The sequence below is a fragment of the Balaenoptera acutorostrata genome, chromosome 7 (genome assembly GCF_949987535.1).
Source record: "Balaenoptera acutorostrata chromosome 7, mBalAcu1.1, whole genome shotgun sequence".
In the NCBI taxonomy this organism is placed as follows: domain Eukaryota; kingdom Metazoa; phylum Chordata; class Mammalia; order Artiodactyla; family Balaenopteridae; genus Balaenoptera; species Balaenoptera acutorostrata.
In genome coordinates, this window is record NC_080070.1 from 36257976 (window position 1) to 36270511 (window position 12536).

The 12536-nt window shown below is 36.2% G+C and overlaps 1 protein-coding gene across 12 annotated transcripts in view; it reads right to left on the minus strand.

Annotated features, from left to right (window-relative positions):
* FOXP2 (forkhead box P2) overlaps positions 1–12536 on the minus strand; it is a 531392-nt gene that overhangs the window by 72342 nt on the left and 446514 nt on the right. Inside the window, exon 2 of one of the 12 annotated variants that reach the window (XM_057550259.1) lies at positions 8168–8189. The exons of the other annotated variants lie outside the window; for them this stretch is intronic. The gene's annotated coding sequence lies outside the window, so the exon portion shown is untranslated. The remainder of the gene's footprint in view (positions 1–8167; positions 8190–12536) is intronic. 12 annotated transcript variants of the gene reach the window in all.

Below are 12536 nucleotides of genomic sequence, written 5' to 3' on the forward strand. Positions count from 1 at the left end.
AGAGTGTAAGGTAGATATAAAATCCAGTTATTATGAAATACTATTTTTTTATAAAAGCATAGGAATTTGATCCATGAATAGCTTAAACCTGACATATTCTATAGCATTTAGGTTAGATTATAAAACTACCCTGAGTCCTATTTATATCTTATACCACTATTTAATTTCACATTACGAGATATCATACTGTTGTAAATTATGTTGGATAGAGTACTATTTTTTCCTTAGTTGCACCTGTTTTGTTTAATAACTGACTTTCCTGGAGATTATAAAGCTGTGTTTAAGATAGAGTTTTGCTCATCCTGTCTCAATAGACTTCCACGATTACTTTTTACCAACTAGTCTTGTTGAAAGGTTTCTAGCGTTATAGGTAATGTAAAGTCCATTAGGTCAGCCTCTTCATAGCATGACATGCAGTAAATTACAAGTGCTTCAAGCAGCTCAGTGAATTACAGTTCATCACTTTGAAAGGTTTCCCACTACAAGACCACAGATATCAGATCTGGCAGTTAGGATCCAATTAACACTTTGGTCAGAATAATCAGATTGCATGTGTAAGACTTGTATAATTCGTTTACTGCTTCCATGCATCTTCTGTCTGTAGGTAAATTTGTTGCTGTTATTTCAAAGCTTGGTATCAGTATTTCACTTGCCTTTAGGTTATATTTCAAGTCCTTTTGCAGTGCAGTGATGAACTCCCCTTGTTCCAGCAATTTAGATCACTTGTCCTGTAGATATTACAGCTTGAGAAATGGTTTGTTGCTGGTAGTTTTGTTTTGTGCTCTTACCATGTCATTATATGTCTAGAAAAAAATTGCTAGCAATTTTTACTAAGCCCGTTTTATTTAGTGTATCAGAGACAATTTTCCCCAGTGATCACTGTGAATCTTGCAAAACAACCCTGCACACCATAAACGACATATGCAATGACATTTACATGTGTACTGTCATGCAAAACTATTTCCTGCTACACTGAATATAATACCATGACTGAATGAAAGAAAACATTCTGATTTGGTGATATCATTTTTCTAGTCATGGTCAGTTATTCACAAGAGGTCCGTCAGGGCAAGACTAAGGAGAAAATGTTACTCTCACATTTGGTACTTTTGGCCAGGACTTTGATAGCTAGTTTATCACACTTTCAAATATTATGGCTAACTGGATAGAAATCTGGAAAGAATAATTTGGCCCAAAGGATAATACAGTTTCTTAAAAAAAAAAAAATGGATATACAAATTCCACCACTGCAATTTTTAAATCACAACGGCCTAACAAATTTTCATAAATAAAAAAGCCTAGTAACATTTCCTGAAATAGCATCACATTCAATTCTCAATGAAGCTTATTTGTTATAAATTACTGTTTCTTTATTCTCTTTTATATTATACCTAATGCAGATTTAAGTTCCTAGATTCAGAACCCATGTTTCAAATCCAATCTAAACTGTCACAGTACCATGAAAACACAGTTAAATTCTACTTAGAAGATATATTAAAAATGATTACTCTTTATAGATGAAATCTAAGTGATAAAACTGGACCTACTGATTGAAAAGATGCCTCTAGTTTGGTTTTACACAGATAGCTATTTAATGATTAGTGAAGATAATAGGACTAGTATTCAAGTTTCTTTTCACAAGTGGCCATTTCATTTTCCATACATTTACACCACACCAGAGGGTCAAACAGATAACGCAAATACAAATATTTCTTCTTTCGAATGATGATAAAAACAACACTAATGAACATGCAGATAGCAACAAAAAGCCTGGATGCCGTGTCAGACTCTGAAACCAGAATAATTCGAACTGAATGTTGAATCTCTCACTTGTTTGCTTTGTCCCTTTGGTCAAGCTACTTAACTTCTCTGAGACACTATTCCTCTATCAGTAAAATTAAAGTAAGAATATCCATTTTACTTGGTTATTCTGATAATTAATTATAATAATGCATGTAAATACATAACACACAGTAACCACTCAAATTATCTACCTTCCCTCTTTACCCAAATGAATTTTTCCTTCAAAGAGACTTCATTATACATAATAATTGGCCTCAGTTTATACAACTGGAATGCTAAGAGAGGCTATCTTCTCTGTAATCTCCACTCAGACTTAAGATCTAAAAACATTAAAATCGTTGGGGATCTCATAATCTACACTGAGTCCTGAGGGGTTTATATCAGAAAGTAAAAGTAAAAAAAAAAGTGATACGTGGTATCTGGTAATAGTGTTCTGTGAACATTACTATGTTCACATAAAATACATTTATGCATTCTACTATTTATTCAAAAGGAATATTCTGGTACAAAATACATGCCAAGCTAAAGATTTTGGTTTTGTTGGTTGTGCAGCAGGCAAACTTTGTCTGAGAAAGTGTGTCCTTGTCAAACCCAAACCTGGCCTCAGAGTAGCCTAAGCCTGATAAGGGCTATTTTGCATCAATTTCTACCGGTACCTGTTATTTGGTTTCTAAATATTTGGGTTCTAACTCTTGCTCACAAAATCCCTTGTATCTTAGGCCCCATCCCCTGTTTCTGGTTTAATCTGTACTAGTAAGTCAGGTTTTTTTGGTATCTAGATGTTAATCTTCCTCCAACTTTGGCTCTAACCACAATTTCTACTTGTTATATAACTTCTTGAAGAATAAACCTTCCTGCAGTCATTCATTCATCCAACCAATGCCTGCTAACTTGTGATGGTAGAAGGGAAGGTAAGTAAATGCACAATTATAGTTCAGTGTGGCAAACATCATGATAGAAGAATGTACAGAAGAAATAAAACAGATATCAGCACAGCATAATGAGGACAGGCTTTCAAGAAGAGGTAACGCTTAAGTTGGGTTTTAATGGATGAGTTGGAATCAAGGATATTGAAAGAGTTCTCTAAGTGGAAATGAGGCATGGGTGAAAGCAATAAAAAATCATTCCTTACGACTGGAGTGTGGGGTACACGTAGCATAGGCAGGTAGGAGCCAGATGGTGAAAGGGCCAGGCTACTAAATTTAGAAGTTAAAAATTTCTTCTACAAGCATTATATGAATAGAGGGTCGGGAAACATGGGGATCCTGAAGAGTTTAAGAAAAGTGATAGGACCAGATTTGAATTTTAGGACTATCCATGGCAATAATGCTAGTGAGGGGTTATCATGGACATTTTAGATTACTTGCATGGGCTAGAGAGGAAAGGAGGGGCTGAGAGATGGTAAGGAATTTGAACATACAGGACTTGATTGATTATATGCAGAAGCTGTGAAAGAAGAGGAGCAATCTAGACAACCACAAGGTACCTGAGCAGATGATGGTCTCACTGATTAAGGTAGAGAATACAGGAAGAGAATTAGTTTTGAGAGGAAAGGAAGGCAATATGTTTAATGTTGGGCATGCTGAGTTTAAGGGCCCTGTGATATCCAGGCTACTAAGTATGTGGTTCTTGAACTAGAGAGTAGTGGCCTCAGATTTGGATTTGGCAGTCATTAGCATATCAATGGTATTTGAAATAATAGTGTAGGTGAAGTTACCCACGAATCTGTATGGGTTGTGTAGACCAAGGAGAGCAGAGGACTGAGGATAAAATTCTGGGGTGGTTAATTTCCTAAACAAATATTTATCAAACACTAATAATGTGAAAGTCCCTGTGCTAGGTGCTGGGGAAATGATGGTGAACCAGTATAATTGACCTTCCTTCTTGCCCCCTCCCTCTCTCCTTTCCTTTCTTCTTTCCTTCCTTCCTCTCTTCTTTCCATCAACACATGTTTATTAATCAGCTAATGTATGCCAGACACATACTAGGAGCTAATACTATAGGAACAAAAACTGTCCTTGAAAAGTTAATACTCTAATGGAGAAGAAATAAATTAAATCAGTAAACTGGTGAAATACGTAAAATAATCACAAATTTTGATATGTTCTAGAAGGAAATAAAGAAGGTGTTAAACAAGGAATAATAAGGCAGATCATCTTAGTAGGGTTACGGAACACCTCTCTGAGAGGTAGCATTTAAGCTAAGACCTGAAGGATGAGAAAAAGCCACATATTAAATAGGATCAAAGAGGATTCAAACTAATGGAGAAGAAGCTCACACTAAACTTGAACTTGATCTGGAGCAAAGGGAATGAGGTGGAGGTAAGGTTGAAGAGCTCAGCAAGGGCCCAATACAATCCCTGTTCACATCCTAATAGAGGACATAGGCAGCAAATCACTAATCATGCAACTAATAACTTATATGGCAATCATAGAAAGTAATCTAAAGGGGAAAGTAAACATTTGTCATTTGAGGATACAGAGAGGAATCAGAGCCTAGAGAGGATATTGAGAAGACCTAGCTTGAGCAGTCTCTTTTGAAACCAGCAGAAAGGTATAAAATCCAAGAGAAGAGAGTGTTTCAGAAAGAAATCTTGATCAACAAAGTCAGATGAAGTGAACAGGTTAAGATAAGGATGAGATAATGTTCCTTGTCTTGGTTAATGTGGAGGTTACTGAAATGGGTAAAAATAACCTCAGGGGAAGGTTGGTCAGAAGTCAGATTACAGAATGATGAGGAGTAAAGGGGCAGTAATACATTGGAGATAGTAGACCATTCTTTTAATCGAGCAGGTTATGATGAAGGTGAATTGCCAAACCATAAGAGTGTGTGGATTTCAGAGAGTCTTAATTTTTTAAGACAGAAGACCTGGGGCGTGTTTCTATGTTGAGGTAAGTAGACTAGTAGTGAGGGAAGTGCTGCAGGAACATGAGAAAAAGGTGGAGCAAAGTTCTTTAGTAGGTAGAAGGAGACAACACCAAAACAACAGGTAGTCCATCAATGAAATGAAAAGGCAGTCTACAGAAGAGGAAAACATTTGCAAACCACATATCTGATAGGGGTTAATATCCAAAATATACAAGAAATTCATAAAACTGAATCACACACACAAAAAAACACCCCAAATAACCCACTTTAAAAATGGACAAAGGGTCTGAATAAACATTTTTCCACAGGAAATATACAAATGGCCAACAGGTATGTGAAAAGGTACTCAACTTCACTAATCATCGGGGAAATGCAAAATGCAAATCAAAACAACGACATCACACCTGTTAGGATGTTTACTATCAAAAAGATGAGATAAATGCTGGTGTGAATGTGGAGAGAAGGGAACCCTTGTGCACTGTTGGTGGAAAGGTAAATTGGCATAGTCACTATGGAAAACAGTATGGAGGGTCCTCAAGAAATTAAAAAGAGAACTGTGAAATGATCCAGCAATCCCATTTCTGGGTATTTATCCATAGGAAATGAAATAATCATCTTGAGATATCTGTTCTACCAGGTAACTGAATTATTATTCACTATAGCCGAGGTAGAGAAACAACCTAAGTGTCTGTCAACAGACAAATGGATACAGAAGATGTGGTAAATAAATACAATAGAATATTATGCAGCCTGAAAGAAGAAGGAAATCCTGTCATCTGCCACAACATCGATGAACCTGGAGTAATTGTTGTATAATCTCGGAGGAGGAAAGGTCTAGTAACCATGGCACAAAACTAAGACGCCATAAAAAGAGGACAAATAAATTCAACTTCATTTCAAAAAATCTGCATAGTAAAAACCAAAATCAAATTAAAGGTAAATGATAAATTAGAGATGACAATTGTATTTTGTATTTCCCTAATATGTGAAAGTGCCTATAGATCAACAAGAAAGAGACCAACAATCCAATAGAAAAAATGGGCAAAGTACTAAACAGTTTGCAGAAAAAAAGCGTCTCTTACATATGGATATATATCCAACATAATTCAAAATAAAAGAAAGCTAATTAAAGATATTCTGAGAAGCCTGTCAGATTGGGAAAGATCAGATTGTTAAATAACACTGTGATGGTAAAGTTGTGGAAAGTAGACTCTAGCTTACAGAAATATAAAATGGCAACAGATTTACAGATAGCATTTGGGTAATATCTATCAAAATTACAAATAAACACATTCTTTGACCTAGGAATTTCAGTTCTAAAACTTTCCTCAGTTATACTTGTGTATATGTGAAGTGACATTTGTTCAAAACTATTCATTGATGCATTTTTGTTAGCAACAAATTAGAAACATCCCAGGTGACAATCAATAGACTGGCTAAATGACCTCCATCAGTGGAATACTATGCAGTCATACAATGAATGAGGACGCTCGCTATGGATTACTCAGTTTTTTGCTTTTTATGCTTTTTCAGTTTTAAACTATGTAGACATTTTAATTTTAAAATATAAAGAATTTTAAAAAGCAGTTATAGGGCACATTAAGGTTATAAGGAACTCACAGCTTTTTAAAAGAAATATGTCCCAAGAATAATGCCTCAAAGAGTTAATCAAATGCAAAATACATATTGGTAAGTACTTCCCACCAGTTTTAAATTATTATAAAAAAATCCTCTGAGCAAAACCACTGACGTAATAAGACAAAGTAACTTAGCTGTGACCCTCGTGCCACAGTAATGTTTAAAGATCTTGTCAGGCTGGTGAGGTTTTCCAGTGGAATATATTTTAAAAAGTGTTCCAAAATAGTATTAATAAGCAAGAATTCTAATTTGAAATAAACAGGTGATGAGAGGAAAATCAGATAAAATGTATCAGATCTCTTCAGGGATACCATGGGAATAGAATTTATATCCCTAACGTACTTTTTTCATCTGTGGATATCAAGGGCTTGATAAATGCTTTGTCTTATACAGTTGACAAAACCTGGAAGAGGTAGACAGTTACTAATTCTTTGGTTATAGGAATATAAAAAGTGCCAAAGTGTGTATCAAGCCCTGTATTCTGTCACTTAAAGGTATCACTATTTTAGAGTCAGGCTTCCTGACATTCCATTTCCCTCAAAAGACAACACCTCCAACACTCTTAACCTTCTCTTGAACACTAGTTCTGAATCTATTAATCAGGGATTTATCCAAACCTTTACAGAACCTCATTTATTCACTCATTCACTTCCCGAGAGAAGATAATATTGTTTTGCCAGCATGTACTTCACAAAGCTTCTAAACCTACAGACTTGTCAATCTATAACCTCTGAATCCTAGACAGAGATGTGGAAAAGATTAGGTCCCATATTAGAACAGTCAGAATATATGAAGGGTGAGAATACTAGAATACTAGCAATTCTTCCCATTAGGGAAGTGAGCATTCTAGGTCCCATCCCCCCAGTCTCAGGATCTTCTGGATCAAATCCAGGATATCAAACCCTCAGTTCCTAAGAGGCCTATGTACCTCTTTCCATTTTTGTCATGTGAAACTAAGAGGAAAGAAACATGCTGGTATGAACTATATTCAGCCTCATATCTAGGAATTTTTAAACCCTTTGCTATAGTGTTTTTTCATATAATTAACTTTTATAGACTCCCTAAAAAAGTAGCTTTGAAAAAGTTTTTCATAATGAATCTAAATTGCTTTTTATTATTATTCTATTCTCAACCCTCTTCCTTTTTGCTCCCCACCCCCTAGCCTACCTTACTCTGTCCCACTTCCTCCCTCCCCCACTTTCTGAACTTTTTTCTGTACACCTTTACCCGTGAGGGCAGCATTATTTGTTCACATTGAGACGATATGGTTATCATTATCTTAGATCAAAATCTCTCAGGATGTAATTGTCATGGTTTGGTTACTACCTAGATGCTGTCAGTAAAGATGGTTCCCTTTGGAAAGAACAAAAAAGGAATTGCAATTATAACTAAATACCAGCTTGAGGTTGGATGGGGTGGATGCATGGAGATAAAAACTTCCCGGAGGCCTCTGAAGCAGTGAAAAAGTATTCAGAATGGAGTTAGGTCCTGTGAATTTAGCTAAGTGTATCATGCTTTAGGCTACTTCTTCCTAAGCTTTGTATGGAAGGCTAGACCATTATGTTTAATGCTGTGTACTCAGGGCTTAATGTGGTATTTGGCACAAAATAGATATAATCAAAAATGATTTTGAAGAATAAATTAATGAAGGAATATTCCTCCACACACCAGCTATGTTTCCTCTGAGTGGTGTTGTAGGATGTGGCGACTAGGAAACAGTAAAACAGAGGTGTTTCCGAGGGCATCAAAAATATAACATAATGCTTTCCCTATGGTCTTTTCAGCATACTAGCCCCTTAAATACTAAACTGAAAATGAGTACAGTTGGGATTCGATTAGAATTTTTAAAACTGCTCACCTGGGTGGCTCAGTAAAAATCCCTGTTTCCAAAGAAGAAAACAAACAAACAAACAAAAAGAATCAGAACAAACTTCATTTCATATGTCCCCAATAATGCAAACAGAGTTTGCATGTGTGTTTCTTTAGGCATATTCATAAAGAAGCATCATAAAATAACTCCACTGGCTTTTTGATTACTCTTAAAAAACTCACTATAGATGTGCAAAGATAGCAGGTAACATATATCTTATGCTTTAACCACAGAATTTTATACATTTTATCTCAAATTCTTTTTCTTTACAGAAACTTCAGCATTGAAAAAGGAATAACAATATAAGCAAAAACTAAAAAAGCTGAGTTATTGGACACCTTTCATTTTCAGTCAATCAGTTCACATTGGGAAACGTCTGATTTTTATATTTATTGCTCTGTCCTTTGTGCTGCAGTATCTAAAAATAACTACTAAGCCATTTTAAAATTCACCTGTTTAAATGTCTGTCTCTCCCCTGACGTAGTACGGTGGAAAATATGCTTTATTCACTTAGGTATACATAGTCCCTAGCATGTTGCTGGTATATGGTAGATCTCAATTCGTGTTTATTGACTAAATTATACCGTAAATAAATGTAGAAAAAGTTTACAGAAGTAAGCTTTCTTTAAAAATTGCTTCAAGATGATATACACAATGTATGCTCCATGTTGAAATTTAAATATTAAAATACAAAAATCACCTATAATTCCATTATCTTCACTACCGTCAAGAGTTGGTGCATTTTTTGTATTTTTAAAGCCACTTTTAACATGAAATTTATTTTCTTTTGTTTAAAAAGTAATATACAGTCCTTAACATTCATTTTAAAAACGCCAAAAAATAGAAAGAATTTAAAAAATTACAGTTTTACCATTCAAATCCCATTCCTTTTATAGATATAGACAGTCTTTGTATGGTCCGGATATGCAAGAATTTCAGTTGCAATAGTTTAACTAAATAAAATAAGCCCCCAAACGACTTAGTTCAGATTTAGTTACCACAGTATGTTAACTATGAAGAACTGCATAAAGTATACACTTAGCTGCTAGATCTTCAGTCCATGGATCACTACATAAGTAATAGGTGTATATCATGATCCACAGCAGAAGACCCAGTTGATCAACACCCAGAGTCCTGGGCCATAGAAACTGTGAGATAATAAAAGCGTAGTTTTAATTTGCTAAGTTTGTGGGAAGTTGTTTGGTGGCACTATAAAAGTAATATACTAGGATAATACTTTGATTTACAGACTTTTTTTTTTCAGTGCTCTGTGGATATGGTCCCATTGTCTTCAGGCATTTGGTATTACAGAGGAAAAAATATCTGAAGTCAGTTCACGTCACCCATCTGATTTGAGGAAAGCTTTTCTCCCCATCTGAATAATTATAGAATTATTTCCTTTGTGCTTATATTACAAGAAATTTGCCAATATCAAGGTATACACTTTTCTCCCTCTTTCTCTCTCCCTATCCTTATTTCTTCTATTTGTTTTTAAGAATGATTTCTTGAATTTTATGTTAGATACTATTTCTATTTCAAATGTTCTGATTTCCTCCCATTCAAGAAATGTTTGTATTCAGGAACTCGCATTGTTTTTAGGTTCAAACTCCGTTCTCTACCCTATCTATGGTTGTCTCACATTTTAAAAACCTTTATACATGTCCTTTATATTGTGGAGAATAAAAATTTATCTTCCATCTTAGGGATTCGACTTACAGTGTCAGCACGGCTTTTAACTATCAAATCTCCAAAGGAAAATTTAATTCTGATATTGTATTTTAATTTCTCTGCAATCTTTATTCCATCATATTTTCATCTCACTCTCTTCGAACTTATACCATTTTCTTCTTATCTCAACCTGTTCTGATCTTATAGCTCTCTCTGTTTTATAAAACCCGTGTTTTCTTGAATCCTATTGAAGATGCCAAACATGTTTACATTTTTTTTCTTTTGGATGATGCAGTAAACCCTGAATGCATTCTTCTTCCCAGTTAGTATAAAGGACTTCTTTCCTCTTCTTCTACATTTTTCCATCTTTTCTTTCTTTTTTTTTTTTTTTTTTATAGCCTTCCTAATGACTTCTTGTTTTTTTGGGGGGGGGTTATTTATTTATTTATTTATTTATTTATTTATTTATTTATTTATTTACGGCTGTGTTGGGTCTTCGTTTCTGTGCGAGGGCTTTCTCTAGTTGCGGCGAGCGGGGGCCACTCTTCATCGCGGCCACTCTTGTGGTGGAGCACAGGCTCCAGACGCGCAGGCTCAGCAATTGTGGCTCACGGGCCTAGTTGCTCCGCGGCATGTGGGATCTTCCCAGACCAGGGCTCGAACCCGTGTCCCCTGCATTGGCAGGCAGATTCTCAACCACTGTGCCACCAGGGAAGCCCCCATCTTTTCCTTCTTAAGCAGTGATGTATTTAGCCTTGCACTTGCCAACAGACAGGTTGGTGGATTATAGTTTCCCAGAGTCTTTATCCACATGGGATAAGATTGAATCTTCTCAGTTTTGTACCCATGGCTTTACAAAACTAGCTTGATTTTGGTGGGCTTTCATCTAGTGTAGCTCTGCTGGATCAAGATAGAATTCTTACTCCTCTCCTCTCTGACATGTTCATATAATAAAAGAGCATTGGTGTTAGAAGGTGGGCTCTAGAGTCAGCCATGTTGGATGAATGTCCCAAGTCTCACCAGCAAAGCTAATGTGGCCAAGTCATTTAAATTCTCTCTGCTTCAGATTCCTTATAAGTAAAAGGGGGATAATAATATAAAAACCTCATTAATTGTCAGCATTAAATGAGATAATGCGTACGAAGGGTTACCACAGTACTTGACACTCTGTAAGCACTCAATATTGGTTTTCCTCTAATTCGATTATTATGGGCATGGAAAACCCATTCCCTCTAAGCACACTGTTACCAAGGCTCTGTGTTTACTCCCACCTCCATGGCTTTATTTGTGAGGGTGTCTCTCCAGACTACAATGCATTATGTCACCACAGGCTCACTCTGTACAACATCCAGCTCATTTTCCCAATCATGTTGCTGTTTCTGACTCTATGTACAAAGAGAGAATGAAGAGAGGGCAAAGGGAAGGGGACTCAGATTGCTTCAAAAACTAGTCACAAGCAATTAATGAGATAAATCAGTTTTCTGATCACTACTGACCTCATGGTTCAGAATAAGAGGACAGACAAAGGCAAAAGGTAGCTCAGGTGGGTTCCAATTTCACAAACTGTTTAAAGTTTTCATAGGTCTTGAGAATGCGGAAATTTCTTGAAAATTCTAGGAAGTTTGACTGTGAGTTGGTTTTGGCAAGCTTATCTTATGACCCATAAAGTACATGTACTTACCTTCTCTGAGTTCAAGATCTGAAAATAAAGCTGCCAGTTGTACACACACAGATAACTAGACCTCACCCAAACTCAATGCTTAATCCTGAGCCTGCAAAGCTGCTTCTCTTGCTGTGGATACTGTCTCATTGAACAGGCACCATTATCTTCCCACTCAGCCAAGCTCAATACCCTAAGGTAATTTTTACTCCTCCTTCTACCTCAATTCTATTTTCAATCAGTCAGTAACTACCGCCCAATCATTCCTACAATGCCGCTCCAGTCCCACTCCCTCTTGGCCATTCACATTCCCTCAAGTCCGAATTTCTAACTTCACCATTTTTCATTTGGACTATTGTTACTGTCTTTGAAGTGGTCTTCAGCCTCTAATGTTTTCCTTCTCCAATCAATACTACTTATTGTTGCCAGAATTATCTTCCCCAAATACAAATCTCATCATGTCACTACCCTTGTCAAACACTAAAAAGTTTCCCAATCCAACAGAAAACAGTTTATTTCCCCTACTTTAAATTCAAGGTCTAGAGCAACCTAACCTCAACCCTTTTGCAGGTCCATCTCCTCAGACATCTCTTCACAGCACTCATCAGTACCAGTGGGACACCTACTACCCTTTGAGCATATCTGCCACTTCTGTTTCCCACTAGTTTAGCTTTTTCATTTCTCTCAGCCTGGAGTGCATTGTGTTGGTAAACACCCAAATCTACCCAAACTTTCCCCATCGTTCAAGGCTCAGTAGGGGGGCCGCCTCTGTGAAATAATCTCCAGATGCTTGGATTAGCAGTAGTTTCTTTTCTATGCCTTCACTTTACTTTGTTTATTCTATTATATTTATCCCATTCTGCCTTTTATTGTGATTATTTACACTAAAACCAGACTAGAGAAATGACTGTGCTTCATTTACTCTGATCTTCCACAATCTGGCAAAATGTTTTTTGCACATAGTAGTTGTTCAGAAAAAAAAAATTTCCTGACATTATCAGGGTTAAAACCTCCAATATGTGAATACTG